The sequence below is a fragment of the Camelus bactrianus genome, chromosome 19 (assembly GCF_048773025.1).
Source record: "Camelus bactrianus isolate YW-2024 breed Bactrian camel chromosome 19, ASM4877302v1, whole genome shotgun sequence".
Lineage (NCBI taxonomy): Eukaryota > Metazoa > Chordata > Mammalia > Artiodactyla > Camelidae > Camelus > Camelus bactrianus.
Window position 1 is genome coordinate 45,595,189 of NC_133557.1, and position 16,018 is coordinate 45,611,206.

Here is a 16,018-nt window from a genome sequence, read left to right on the forward strand (position 1 = left end):
TTTCACACACACTTATCTCTCAGACCTGAGCATGTGAAGAGACGTTCGTTCATCTAGCACAAAGGGAACGGGTTGCAGGAGAAACTTTAAATCTGGTTTCTCAGTCTGTTTCCTAGTGCCGGTTTGAAGTTCCTGCAGGTTTCACTGTAAAAACGCGTTGGAGCTTGTACCAACACATATATATGTATGGAGTGTACTTTGCAACTAAAAAGAAACTTTGTGTTCCCAACAAGCTAGGTGAAGGACTGCTTTCACACACACTTCTCTCTCAGATCTGAGCATGTGGAGAGAAGTTCGTTCATCTAGCACAAAGGGAACGGATTGCAGGAGAAATTTTACTCTGGTTTCTCCCTCTGTTTCCTAGTGCCGGTTTGAAGTTCCTGCAGTTTTCACTGAAAAAAGCGAATTGAAGTTAGTACCAACCCATATATATGTATGGAGTGTAGTTTGCAAATGAAAAGAAACTTTGCTTTCCCAAAAATCTAGGTGAAGGACGAGTTTCACACACACTTCTCTCTCAGAACTTAGCATGTGGAGAAACTTTCGTTCATCTAGCACAAAGGGAACGGGTTGCAGGGGAAACTTTAACTCTGGTTTCTCAGTCTGTTTCCTAGTGCCGGTTTGAAGTTCCTGCAGTTTTCACTGTAAATCTAGTTGGAGTTAGTACCAACCCATATATATGTATGGAGTGTACTTTGCATCTAAAAATAAACTTTGTGTTCCCAACAAGCTAGGTGAAGGACGGCTTTCACACACACTTCTCTCTCAGAACTGAGCATGTGGATAGACGGCCGTTCACATAGCAAAAAGGGATCGGGTTGCAGGAGAAACTTTTACTCCGGTTTCTCAGTCTGTTTCCAAGTGCCGGTTTGATGTTCCTGCAGTTTTCACTGTAAAAACGTGTTGGAACTAGTACCTCTCCATATATATGTATGGAGTGTACTTTGCAACTGAAAAGAAACTTTGTGTTCCCAACAAGCTAGGTGAAGGACGGCTTTCACACACACTTCTCTCTCAGAACTTAGCATGTGGAGAGACGTTCGTTCATCTAGCACAAAGGGAACGGGTTGCAGGAGAACCTTTTACCCTGGTTTCTCAGTCTGTTTCCAAGTGCCGGTTTGAATATCCTGCAGTTTTCAGTGAAAAAAGCGAGTTGTAGATAGTACCAACCCATATATATGTATGGAGAGTAGTTTGCAACTGAAAAGAAACTTTGTGTTCCCAAAAAGCTAGGTGAAGAACGAGTTTCACACACACTTCTCTCTCAGAACTGAGCATGTGGAGAGACGTTCGTTCATCTAGCACAATGGAAACGGGTTGCAGGAGAAAATTTAACTCTGGTTTCTCAGTCTGTTTCCTAGTGCCGGTTTGAAGTTCCTGCAGTTTTCACTGTAAAACGAGTTGGAGCTTGGACCAACCCATATATATATATGGAGTGTACTTTGCAACTAAAAAGAAACTTTGTGTTCCCAACAAGCTAGGTGAAGGACGGCTTTCACACACACTTATCCCTCAGAACTGAGCATGTGGAGAGACGTTCGTTCATCTAGCACAAAGGGAATGGTTTGCAGTAGAAATTTTACTTTGGTTTCTCAGTCTCTTTCCTAGTGCCGATTTGAAGTTCCTGCAGTTTTCACTGTAAAAACGAGTTGGAGCTAGTACCAACACATATATAAGTATGGAGTGCACTTTCCAACTGAAAAGAACCTTGTGTTCCCAACAAGCTAGGTGAAGGACGAGTTTCACACACACTCCTCTCTCAGAACTGAGCATGTGGAGAGACGTTCGTTCATCTACAACAAAAGGAACGTTTTGCAGGAGAAACTTTTCTCTGGTTTCTCAGTGTGTTTACAAGTGCCGGTTTGAAGTTCCTGCAGTTTACACTGTAAAGACGAGTTGGAGCTAGTACCAACCCTTATATATGTATGAAGTGTAATTTGCAACTAAAAAGAAAATTTGTGTTCCCAAAAAGCTAGGTGAAGGACGGCTTTCACACACACTTATCTCTCAGAACTTAGCATGTGGAGAGACGTTCGTTCATCTAGCACAAAGGTAACGGGATGCAGGAAAAATTTTACTATGGTTTCTCAGTCTGTTTCCTAATGCCGGTTTGAAGTTCCTGCAGTTTTCACTGTACAAACGAGTTGGAGTTAGTACAAACCCATATATATGTATGGAGTGTAGTTTGCAACTGAAAAGAAACTTTGTGTTCCCAACAAGCTAGGTGAAGGACGGCATTCACACACAATTCTCTCTCAGAACTGAGCATGTGGAGAGACGTTCGTTCATCTAGCACAAAGGGAACGGTTTGCAGGAGAAACTTTAACTCTGGTTTCTCAGTCTGTTTCCTAGTGCCGGTTTGAAGTTCCTGCAGTTTTCACTGTAAATCTAGTTGGAGCTAGTACCAACCCATATATATGTATGGAGTGTACTTTGCAACTAAAAAGAACTTTGTGTTCCCAACAAGCTAGGTGAAGGACGGCTTTCACACACACTTCTCTCTCAGAACTGAGCATGTGGAGAGACGTCCGTTCACATAGCACAAAGGGAACGGGTTGCAGGAGAAACTTTTACTCTGGTTTCTCAGTCTGTTTCCAAGTGCCGGTTTGAAGCTCCTGCAGTTTTCACTGTAAAAACGAGTTTGAACTAGTACCTCCCCATATATATGTATGGAGTGTACTTTGCAACTGAAAAGAAACTTTGTGTTCCCATCAAGCTAGGTTAAGGACGGCTTTCACACACACTTCTCTCTCAGAACTGAGCATGTGGAGAGACGTTCGTTCATCTAGCACAATGGGAACGGGTTGCAGGAGAAATTTTACTCTGGTTTCTCAGTCTGTTTCCTAGTGCCAGTTTGAAGTTCCTGCAGTTTTCACTGTAAAATAAGTTGGAGCTAGTACCACCCATATATATGTATGTAGTGTACCTTGCAACTAAAAAGAAACTTTGTGTTCCCAACACGCTAGGTGAAGGACGGCTTTCACACACACTTCTCTCTCAGAACTGAGCATGTGGATATACGTTCGTTCATCTAGCACAAAGGGAACGGGTTGCAGGAGAAATTTTACTCTGGTTTCTCAGTCTGTTTCCTAGTGCCGGTTTGAAGTTCCTGCAGTTTTCACTGTAAAACTAGTAGGAGCGAGTACAAAACCATATATATGTATGGAGTTTACTTTGCAACTACAAAGAAACTTTGTGTTCCCAACAAGCTAGGTGAAGGACGGCTGTCACACACACTTCTCTCTCAGAACTGAGCATGTGGAGAAACGTTTGTTCATGTAGCACAAAGGAACGTGTTGCAGGAGAAACTTTTACTCTGGATTCTCAGTCTGTTTCCAAGTGCCGGTTTGAAGTTCCTGCAGTTTTAACTGTAAAACGAGTTGGAGCTAGTACCAACCCATATATATGTATGGAGTGTACTTTGCAACTAAAAAGAAACTTTGTGTTCCCAACAAGCTAGGTGAAGGACGAGTTTCACACACACTTCTCTCTCAGAACTGAGCATGTGGAGAGACGTTAGTTCATCTAGCACAAAGGGAACGGTTTGCAGGAGAAATTTTACTCTGGTTTCTCACTCTGTTTCCTAGTGCCGGTTTGAAGTTCCTGCCGTTTTCACTGTAAAACGAATTGGAGCTAGTACCAACCCATATATATGTATGGAGTGTACTTTGCAACTAAAAAGAAACTTTGTGTTCCCAACAAGCTATGTGAAGGACGGCTTTCACACACACTTCTCTCTCAGAACTGAGCATGTGGAGAAAAGTTCATTCATCTAGCACAAAGGGAACGGGTTGCAGTAGAAAATTTACTCTCGTTTCTCAGTCTGTTTCCTAGTGCCGGTTTGAAGTTCCTGCAGTTTTCACTGAAAAAAGCGAATTGGAGATAGTACCAACCCATATATATGTATGGAGTGTAGTTTGCAAATGAAAAGAAACTTTGCGTTCCCAACAATCTTGGTGAAGGACGAGTTTCACACACACTTCTCTCTCAGAACTGAGCATGTGGAGAAACGTTCGTTCATTTAGCACAAAGGGAAGGGGTTGCAGGAGAAACTTTTACTCTGGTTTCTCAGTCTGTTTCCTAGTGCCGGTTTGAAGTTCCTGAAGTTTTCACTGTTAAAACGAGTTGGAACTAGTACCAACACATATATATGTATGGATTGTACTTTGCAACTAAAAAGAAACTTTGTGTTCCCAACAGCTAGGGGAAGGATGGCTTTCACACAGAATTATCTCTCAGAACTGAGCATGTGGAGAGACGTTCGTTCATCTAGCACAAAGGGAACGGATGGCAGGAGAAACTTTTACTCTGGTTTCTCAGTCTGTTTCCAAGTGTGGGTTTGAAGTTCCTGCAGTTTTCAATGTAAAAACGAGTTGGAGCTAGTACCAACCCAAATATATGTATGGAGTGTACTTTGCAACTAAAAAGAAACTTTGTGTTCCCAACAAGCTAGGTGAAGGACGGCTTTCACACACACTTCTCTCTCAGACCTGAGCATGTGAAGAGACGTTCGTTCATCTAGCACAAAGGGAACGGGTTGCAGGAGAAACTTTAACTCTGGTTTCTCAGTCTGTTTCCAAATGCCGGTTTGAAGTTCCTGCAGTTTTCACTGAAAAAAGCGATTTGGAGATAGTACCAACCCATATATATGTATGGAGAGTAGTTTGCACCTGAAAAGAAACTTTGTGTTCCCAACAAGCTAGGTGAAGGACGGCTTTCACACACACTTCTCTCTCAGAACTGAGCATGTGGAGAGACGTTCGTTCATCTAGCACAAAAGGAACGGGTTGCAGGAGAATTTTTACTCTGGTTTCTCCCTCTGTTTCCTAGTGCCGGTTTGAATTTCCTACAGTTTTCACTGTAAAAACGAGTTGGAGCTAGTAACAACCCATATATATGTATGGATTGTACTTTGCAAATAAAAAGAAACTTTGTGTTCCAAACAAGCTAGGTGAAGGACGGCTTTCACACACACTTCTCTCTCAGAACTGAGCATGTGGAGAGACGTTCGTTCATCTAGCACAAAGGGAACGGTTTGCAGGAGAAATTTTACTCTGGTTTCTCAGTCTGTTTCCTAGTGCCGGTTTGAAGTTCCTGCAGTTTCACTGTAAAATGAGTTGGAGCTAGTACCAACCCATATATATGTATGGAGTGTACTTTGCAACTAAAAAGAAACTTTGTGTTCCCAACCAGCTAGGTGAAGGACGGCTTTCACACACACTTCTCTCTCAGATCTGAGCATGTGGAGAGAAGTTCGTTCATCTAGCACAAAGGGAACGGATTGCAGGAGAAATTTTACTCTGGTTTCTCCCTCTGTTTCCTAGTGCCGGTTTGAAGTTCCTGCAGTTTTCACTGAAAAAAGCGAATTGGAGATAGTACCAACCCATATATATGTATGGAGTGTAGTTTGCAAATGTAAAGAAACTTTGCTTTCCCAACAATCTAGGTGAAGGACGAGTTTCACACACACTTCTCTCTCAGAACTGAGCATGTGGAGAAACTTTCGTTCATCTAGCACAAAGGGAACGGGTTGCAGGAGAAACTTTAACTCTGGTTTCTCAGTCTGTTTCCTAGTGCCGGTTTGAAGTTCCTGCAGTTTTCACTGTAAATCTAGTTGGAGTTAGTACCAACCCATATATAAATATGGAGTGTACTTTGCATCTAAAAATAAACTTTGTGTTCCCAACAAGCTAGGTGAAGGACGGCTTTCACACACACTTCTCTCTCAGAACTGAGCATGTGGATAGACGGCCGTTCACATAGCAAAAAGGGAACGGGTTGCAGGAGAAACTTTTACTCCGGTTTCTCAGTCTGTTTCCAAGTGCCGGTTTGATGTTCCTGCAGTTTTCACTGTAAATACGAGTTGGAACTAGTACCTCTCCATATATATGTATGGAGTGTACTTTGCAACTGAAAAGAAACTTTGTGTTCCCAACAAGCTAGGTGAAGGACGGCTTTCACAATCACTTCTCTCTCAGAACTGAGCATGTGGAGAGACGTTCGTTCATCTAGCACAAAGGGAACGTGTTGCAGGAGAAACTTTTACCCTGGTTTCTCAGTCTGTTTCCAAGTGCCGGTTTGAATATCCTGCAGTTTTCACTGAAAAATGCGAGTTGTAGATAGTACCAACCCATATATATGTATGGAGAGTAGTTTGCAACTGAAAAGAAACTTTGTGTTCCCAAAAAGCTAGGTGAAGGACGAGTTTCACACACACTTCTCTCTCAGAACTGAGCATGTGGAGAGACGTTCGTTCATCTAGCACAAAGGGAATGGTTTGCAGTAGAAATTTTACTTTGGTTTCTCAGTCTCTTTCCTAGTGCCGATTTGAAGTTCCTGCAGTTTTCACTGTAAAAACGAGTTGGAGCTAGTACCAACACATATATAAGTATGGAGTGCACTTTGCAACTGAAAAGAAACTTTGTGTTCCCAACAAGCTAGGCGAAGGACGGCTTTCACACACACTTATCTCTCAGAACTGAGCATGTGGAGAGACGTTCGTTCATCTAGCACAAAAGGATCGGTTTGCAGGAGAAACTTTTACTCTGGTTTCTCAGTGTGTTTCCAAGTGCCGGTTTGAAGTTCCTGCAGTTTACACTGTAAAGACGAGTTGGAGCTAGTACCAACCCTTATATATGTATGAAGCGTAGTTTGCAACTAAAAAGAAAATTTGTGTTCCCAAAAATCTAGGTGAAGGGCGGCTTTCACACACACTTATCTCTCAGAACTTAGCATGTGGAGAGACGTTCGTTCATCTAGCACAAAGGTAACGGGATGCAGGAGAAATTTTACTATGGTTTCTCTTTCTGTTTCCTAATGCCAGTTTGAAGTTCCTGCAGTTTTCACTGTAAAAACGAGTTGGAGCTAGTACAAACCCATATATATGTATGGAGTGTAGTTTGCAACTGAAAAGAAACTTTGTGTTCCCAACAAGCTAGGTGAAGGACGGCATTCACACACAATTCTCTCTCAGAAATGAGCATGTGGAGAGACGTTCGTTCATCTAGCACAAAGGGAACGGTTTGCAGGAGAAACTTTAACTATGGTTTCTCAGTCTGTTTCCTAGTGCCGGTTTCAAGTTCCTGCAGTTTTCACTGTAAATCTAGTTGGAGCTAGTACCAACCCATATATATGTATGGAGTGTACTTTGCAACTAAAAAGAACTTTGTGTTCCCAACAAGCTAGGTGAAGGACGGCTTTCACACACACTTCTCTCTCAGAACTGAGCATGTGGAGAGACGTCCGTTCACATAGCAAAAAGGGAACGGGTTGCAGGGGAAACTTTTACTCCGGTTTCTCAGTCTGTTTCCAAGTGCCGGTTTGATGTTCCTGCAGTTTTCACTGTAAAAACGTGTTGGAACTAGTACCTCTCCATATATATGTATGGAGTGTACTTTGCAACTGAAAAGAAACTTTGTGTTCCCAACAAGCTAGGTGAAGGACGGCTTTCACACACATTTCTCTCTCAGAACTGAGCATGTGGAGAGACGTTCGTTCATCTAGCACAAAGGGAACGGGTTGCAGGAGAAACTTTTACCCTGGTTTCTCAGTCTGTTTCCAAGTGCCGGTTTGAATATCCTGCAGTTTTCAGTGAAAAAAGCGAGTTGTAGATAGTACCAACCCATATATATGTATGGAGAGTACTTTGCAACTGAAAAGAAACTTTGTGTTCCCAAAAAGCTAGGTGAAGAACGAGTTTCACACACACTTCTCTCTCAGAACTGAGCATGTGGAGAGACGTTCGTTCATCTATCACAATGGAAACGGGTTGCAGGAGAAAATTTAACTCTGGTTTATCAGTCTGTTTCCTAGTGCCGGTTTGAAGTTCCTGCAGTTTTCACTGTAAAACGAGTTGGAGCTTGGACCAACCCATATATATGTATGGAGTGTACTTTGCAACTAAAAAGAAACTTTGTGTTCCCAACAAGCTAGGTGAAGGACGGCTTTCACACACACTTATCCCTCAGACCTGAGCATGTGGAGAGACGTTCGTTCATCTAGCAAAAAGGGAATGGTTTGCAGTAGAAATTTTACTTTGGTTTCTCAGTCTCTTTCCTAGTGCCGATTTGAATTTCCTGCAGTTTTCACTGTAAAAAAGATTTGGAGCTAGTAGCAACACATATATAAGTATGGAGTGCACTTTGCAACTGAAAAGTTACTTTGTGTTCCCAACAAGCTAGGTGAAGGACGGCTTTCACACACACTTATCTCTCAGAACTGAGCATGTGGAGAGACGTTCGTTCATCTAGCACAAAATAAACGGTTTGCAGGAGAAACTTTTTCTCTGGTTTCTCAGTGTGTTTCCAAGTGCCGGTTTGAAGTTCCTGCAGTTTACACTGTAAAGACGAGTTGGAGCTAGTACCAACCCTTATATATGTATGAATTGTAATTTGCAACTAAAAAGAAAATTTGTGTTCCCAAAAAGCTAGATGAAGGACGGCTTTCACACACACTTATCTCTCAGAACTTAGCATGTGGAGAGACGTTCGTTCATCTAGCACAAAGGTAACGGGATGCAGGAAAAATTTTACTATGGTTTCTCAGTCTGTTTCCTAATGCCGGTTTGAAGTTCCTGCAGTTTTCACTGTAAAAACGAGTTGGAGCTAGTACAAACCCATATATATGTATGGAGTGTAGTTTGCAACTGAAAAGAAACTTTGTGTTCCCAACAAGCTAGGTGAAGGACGGCTTTCACACACAATTCTCTCTCAGAACTGAGCATGTGGAGAGACGTTCGTTCATCTAGCACAAAGGGAACGGTTTGCAGGAGAAACTTTAACTCTGGTTTCTCAGTCTGTTTCCTAGTGCCGGTTTGAAATTCCTGCAGTTTTCACTGTAAATCTAGTTGGAGCTAGTACCAACCCATATATATGTATGGAGTGTACTTTGCAAATAAAAAGAACTTTGTGTTCCCAACAAGCTAAGTGAAGGACGGCTTTCACACACACTTCTCTCTCAGAACTGAGCATGTGGAGAGACGTCCGTTCACATAGCACAAAGGGAACGGGTTGCAGGAGAAACTTTTACTCTGGTTTCTCAGTCTGTTTCCAAGTGCCGGTTTGAAGTTCCTGCAGTTTTCACTGTAAAAACGAGTTTGAACTAGTACCTCCCCATATATATGTATGGAGTGTACTTTGCAACTGAAAAGAAACTTTGTGTTCCCAACAAGCTAGGTTAAGGACGGCTTTCACACACACTTCTCTCTCAGAACTGAGCATGTGGAGAGACGTTCGTTCATCTAGCACAATGGGAACGGGTTGCAGGAGAAATTTTACTCTGGTTTCTCAGTCTGTTTCCTAGTGCCGGTTTGAAGTTCCTGCAGTTTTCACTGTAAAATAAGTTGGAGCTAATACCAACCCATATATATGTATGGAGTGTACCTTGCAACTAAAAAGAAACTTTGTGTTCCCAACACGCTAGGTGAAGGACGGCTTTCACACACAATTCTCTCTCAGAACTGAGCATGTGGAGATACGTTCGTTCATCTAGCACAAAGGGAACGGGTTGCAGGAGAAATTTTACTCTGGTTTCTCAGTCTGTTTCCTAGTGCCGGTTTGAAGTTCCTGCAGTTTTCAATGTAAAACTAGTAGGAGAGAGTACCAAACCATATATATATATGGAGTGTACTTTGCAACTAAAAGAAACTTTGTGTTCCCAACAAGCTAGGTGAAGGACGGCTTTCACACACAAATATCTCTGAGAACTGAGCATATGGAGAGACGTTCGTTCATCCAGGACAAACAGAACGGGTTGCAGGAGAAACTTTTACTCTTGTTTCTCAGTCTGTTTCCAAGTTCCGGTTTGAAGTTCCTGCAGATTTCATTGTAAAAACGGGTTGGAACTAGTACCAACCCATATATATATATGGAGTGTACTTTGCAACTAAAAAGAAACTTTGTGTTCCCAACAAGCTAGGTGAAGGACGGCTTTCACACACACTTCTCTCTCAGAACTGAGCATGTGGAGATACGTTCATTCATCTAGCACAAAGGGAACGGGTTGCAGGAGAAATTTTACTCTGGTTTCTCACTCTGTTTCCTAGTGCCGGTTTGAAGTTCCTGCAGTTTTCACTGTAAAACGAGTTGGAGCTAGTACCAACCCAAATATATGTATGGAGTGTAGTTTGCAACTGAAAAGAAACTTTGTGTTCCCAACAAGCTAGGTGAAGGACGAGTTTCACACACACTTCTCTCTCAGAAATGACCATGTGGAGAGACGTTCGTTCATCTAGCACAAAGGGAACGGGTTGCATTAGAAACTTTAACTCTGGTTTCTCAGTCTGTTTCCTAGTGTCGGTTTGAAGATCCTGCAGTTTTCACTGAAAAAAGCGAGTTGGAGATAATACCAACCCATATATATGTATGGAGAGTAGTTTGCAACTGAAAAGAAACTTTGTGTTCCCAACAAGCTAGGTGAAGTACGGCTTTCACACAGACTTCTCTCTCAGAACTGAGCATGTGGAGAGACGTTCGTTCATCTAGCACAAAGGGAACGGGTTGCAAGAGAAACTATAACTCTGGTTTCTCAGTCTGTTTCCTAGTGCCGGTTTGAAGTTCCTGCAGTTTTCACTGTAAAACTAGTAGGAGCGAGTACAAAACCATATATATGTATGGAGTTTACTTTGCAAGTACAAAGAAACTTTGTGTTCCCAACAAGCTAGGTGAAGGACGGCTGTCACACACACTTCTCTCTCAGAACTGAGCATGTGGAGAAACGTTTGTTCATGTAGCACAAAGGAACGTGTTGCAGGAGAAACTTTTACTCTGGATTCTCAGTCTGTTTCCAAGTGCCGGTTTGAAGTTCCTGCAGTTTTAACTGTAAAACGAGTTGGAGCTAGTACCAACCCATATATATGTATGGAGTGTACTTTGCAACTAAAAAGAAACTTTGTGTTCCCAACAAGCTATGTGAAGGACGAGTTTCACACACACTTCTCTCTCAGAACTGAGCATGTGGAGAGACGTTCGTTCATCTAGCACAAAGGGAACAGTTTGCAGGAGAAATTTTACTCTGGTTTCTCACTCTGTTTCCTAGTGCCGGTTTGAAGTTCCTGCAGTTTTCACTGTAAAACGAGTTGGAGCTAGTACCAACCCATATATATGTATGTAGTGTACTTTGCAACTAAAAAGAAACTTTGTGTTCTCAACAAGCTATGTGAAGGACGGCTTTCACACACACTTCTCTCTCAGAACTGAGCATGTGGAGAAAAGTTCGTTCATCTAGCACAAAGGGAACGGGTTGCAGTAGAAATTTTACTCTCGTTTCTCAGTCTGTTTCCTAGTGCCGGTTTGAAGTTCCTGCAGTTTTCACTGAAAAAAGCGAATTGGAGATAGTACCAACCCATATATATGTATGGAGTGTAGTTTGCAAATGAAAAGAAACTTTGCGTTCCCAACAATCTTGGTGAAGGACGAGTTTCACACACAATTCTCTCTCAGAACTGAGCATGTGGAGAAACGTTCGTTCATTTAGCACAAAGGGAACGGGTTGCAGGAGAAACTTTTACTCTGGTTTCTCAGTCTGTTTCCTAGTGCCGGTTTGAAGTTCCTGAAGTTATCACTGTTAAAACGAGTTGGAACTAGTACCAACACATATATATGTATGGATTGTACTTTGCAACTAAAAAGAAACTTTGTGTTCCCAACAGCTAGGGGAAGGACGGCTTTCACACAGAATTATCTCTCAGAACTGAGCATGTGGAGAGACGTTCGTTCATCTAGCACAAAGGGAACGGATGGCAGGAGAAACTTTTACTCTGGTTTCTCAGTCTGTTTCCAAGTGTGGGTTTGAAGTTCCTGCAGTTTTCAATGTAAAAACGAGTTGGAGCTAGTACCAACCCAAATATATGTATGGAGTGTACTTTGCAACTAAAAAGAAACTTTGTGTTCCCAACAAGCTAGGTGAAGGACGGCTTTCACACACACTTATCTCTCAGACCTGAGCATGTGAAGAGACGTTCGTTCATCTAGCACAAAGGGAACGGGTTGCAGGAGAAACTTTAACTCTGGTTTCTCAGTCTGTTTCCAAATGCCGGTTTGAAGTTCCTGCAGTTTTCACTGAAAAAAGCGTGTTGGAGATAGTACCAACCCATATATATGTATGGAGAGTAGTTTGCAACTGAAAAGAAACTTTGTGTTCCCAACAAGCTAGGTGAAGGACGGCTTTCACACACACTTCTCTCTCAGAACTGAGCATGTGGAGAGACGTTCGTTCATCTAGCACAAAAGGAACGGGTTGCATGAGAAATTTTACTCTGGTTTCTCCCTCTGTTTCCTAGTGCCGGATTGAAGTTCCTACAGTTTTCACTGTAAAAACGAGTTGGAGCTAGTAACAACCCATATACATGTATGGATTGTACTTTGCAAATAAAAAGAAACTTTGTGTTCCCAACAAGCTAGGTGAAGGACGGCTTTCACACACACTTCTCTCTCAGAACTGAGCATGTGGAGAGACGTTCGTTCATCTAGCACAAAGGGAACGGGTTGCAGGAGAAATTTTACTCTGGTTTCTCAGTCTGTTTCCTAGTGCCGGTTTGAAGTTCCTGCAGTTTTCACTGTAAAACGAGTTGGAGCTAGTACCACCCCATATATATGTATGGAGTGTACTTTGCAACTAAAAAGAAACTTTGTTTTCCCAACAAGCTAGGTGAAGGACGGCTTTCACACACACTTCTCTCTCAGATCTGAGCATGTGGAGAGAAGTTCGTTCATCTAGCACAAAGGGAACGGATTGCAGGAGAAATTTTACTCTGGTTTCTCCCTCTTTTTCCTAGTGCCGGTTTGAAGTTCCTGCAGTTTTCACTGAAAAAAGCGAATTGGAGTTAGTACCAACCCATATATATGTATGGAGTTTAGTTTGCAAATGTAAAGAAACTTTGCTTTCCCAACAATCTAGGTGAAGGACGAGTTTCACACACACTTCTCTCTCAGAACTGAGCATGTGGAGAAACTTTCGTTCATCTAGCACAAAGGGAACGGGTTGCAGGAGAAACTTTAACTCTGGTTTCTCAGTCTGTTTCCTAGTGCCGGTTTGAAGTTCCTGCAGTTTTCACTGTAAATCTAGTTGGAGTTAGTACCAACCCATATATATGTATGGAGTGTACCTTGCATCTAAAAATAAACTTTGTGTTCCCAACAAGCTAGGTGAAGGACGGCTTTCACACACACTTCTCTCTCAGAACTGAGCATGTGGATAGACGGCCGTTCACATAGCAAAAAGGGAACGGGTTGCAGGAGAAACTTTTACTCCGGTTTCTCAGTCTGTTTCCAAGTGCCGGTTTGATGTTCCTGCAGTTTTCACTGTAAAAACGAGTTGGAACTAGTACCTCTCCATATATATGTATGGAGTGTATTTTGCAACTGAAAAGAAACTTTGTGTTCCCAACAAGCTAGGTGAAGGACGGCTTTCACACACACTTCTCTCTCAGAACTGAGCATGTGGAGAGACGTTCGTTCATCTTGCACAAAGGGAACGGGTTGCAGGAGAAACTTTTACCCTGGTTTCTCAGTCTGTTTCCAAGTGCCGGTTTGAATATCCTGCAGTTTTCACTGAAAAAAGCGAGTTGTAGATAGTACCAACCCATATATATGTATGGAGAGTAGTTTGCAACTGAAAAGAAACTTTGTATTCCCAAAAAGCTAGGTGAAGGACGAGTTTCACACACACTTCTCTCTCAGAACTGAGCATGTGGAGAGACGTTCGTTCATCTAGCACAAAGGGAATGGTTTGCAGTAGAAATTTTACTTTGGTTTCTCAGTCTCTTTCCTAGTGCCGATTTGAAGTTCCTGCAGTTTTCACTGTAAAAACGAGTTGGAGCTAGTACCAACACATATATAAGTATGGAGTGCACTTTGCAACTGAAAAGAAACTTTGTGTTCCCAACAAGCTAGGTGAAGGACGGCTTTCACACACACTTATCTCTCAGAACTGAGCATGTGGAGAGACGTTCGTTCATCTAGCACAAAAGGATCGGTTTGCAGGAGAAACTTTTACTCTGGTTTCTCAGTGTGTTTCCAAGTGCCGGTTTGAAGTTCCTGCAGTTTACACTGTAAAGACGAGTTGGAGCTAGTACCAACCCTTATATATGTATGAAGCGTAGTTTGCAACTAAAAAGAAAATTTGTGTTCCCAAAAATCTAGGTGAAGGGCGGCTTTCACACACACTTATCTCTCAGAACTTAGCATGTGGAGAGACGTTCGTTCATCTAGCACAAAGGTAACGGGATGCAGGAGAAATTTTACTATGGTTTCTCAGTCTGTTTCCTAATGCCGGTTTGAAGTTCCTGCAGTTTTCACTGTAAAAACGAGTTGGAGCTAGTACAAACCCATATATATGTATGGAGTGTAGTTTGCAACTGAAAAGAAACTTTGTGTTCCCAACAAGCTAGGTGAAGGACGGCATTCACACACAATTCTCTCTCAGAACTGAGCATGTGGAGAGACGTTCGTTCATCTAGCACAAAGGGAATGGTTTGAAGGAGAAACTTTAACTCTGGTTTCTCAGTCTGTTTCCTAGTGCCGGTTTGAAGTTCCTGCAGTTTTCACTGTAAATCTAGTTGGAGCTAGTACCAACCCATATATATGTATGGAGTGTACTTTGCAACTAAAAAGAACTTTGTGTTCCCAACAAGCTAGGTGAAGGACGGCTTTCACACACACTTCTCTCTCAGAACTGAACATGTGGAGAGACGTCCGTTCACATAGCACAAAGGGAACGGGTTGCAGGAGAAATTTTACTCTGGTTTCTCAGTCTGTTTCCAAGTGCCGGTTTGAAGTTCCTGCAGTTTTCACTGTAAAAACGAGTTTGAACTAGTACCTCCCCATATATATGTATGGAGTGTACTTTGCAACTGAAAAGAAACTTTGTGTTCCCAACAAGCTAGGTTAAGGACGGCTTTCACACACACTTCTCTCTCAGAACTGAGCATGTGGAGAGACGTTCGTTCTCTAGCACAAAGGGAACGGGTTGCAGTAGAAATTTTACTCTCGTTTCTCAGTCTGATTCCTAGTGCCGGTTTAAATTTCCTGCAGTTTTCACTGAAAAAAGCGAGTTGGAGATAGTACCAACCCATATATATGTATGGAGTGTACTTTGCAACTAAAAAGAAACTTTGTGTTCCCAACACGCTAGGTGAAGGACGGCTTTCACGCACACTTCTCTCTCAGAACAGAGTATGTGGAGAGACGTTCGTTCATCTAGCACAAAGGGAACGGGTTGCAGTAGAAATTTTACTCTCGTTTCTCAGTCTGTTTCCTAGTGCCGGTTTGAAGTTCCTGCAGTTTTCACTGAAAAAAGCGAGCTGGAGAGAGTACCAACCCATATATATGTATGGAGTGTAGTTTGCAACTGAAAAGAAACTTTGTGTTCCCAACAAGCTAGGTGAAGGACGAGTTTCACACACACTTATCTCTCAGAACTGAGCATGTGGAGAGACGTTCGTTCAAATAGCACAAAGGGAACGGGTTGCAGGAGAAACTTTAACTCTGGTTTCTCAGTCTGTTTCCTAGTGCCGGTTTGAAGTTCCTGCAGTTTTGACTGTAAAACTAGTTGGAGCTTGTACCAACCCATATATATGTATGAAGTGTACTTTGCAACTAAAAAGAAACTTTGTGTTCCCAACAAGCTAGGTGAAGGACGGCTTTCACACAAACTTCTCTCTCAGAACTGAGCACGTGGAGAGACGTTCGTTCATCTAGCACAAAGGGAACGGGTTGCAGGAGAAACTTTTACCCTGGTTTCTCAGTCTGTTTCCAAGTGCCGGTTTGAATATCCTGCAGTTTTCACTGAAAAAAGCGAGTTGGAGATAGTACCAACCCATATATATGTATGGAGAGTAGTTTGCAATTGAAAACAAACTTTGTGTTCCCAAAAAGCTAGGTGAAGGACGAGTTTCACACACACTTCTCTCTCAGAACTGAGCATGTGGAGAGACGTTCCTTCATCTAGCACAATGGGAACGGGTTGCAGGAGAAAATTTAACTCTGGATTCTCAGTCTGTTTCCTAGTGCCGGTTTGAAGT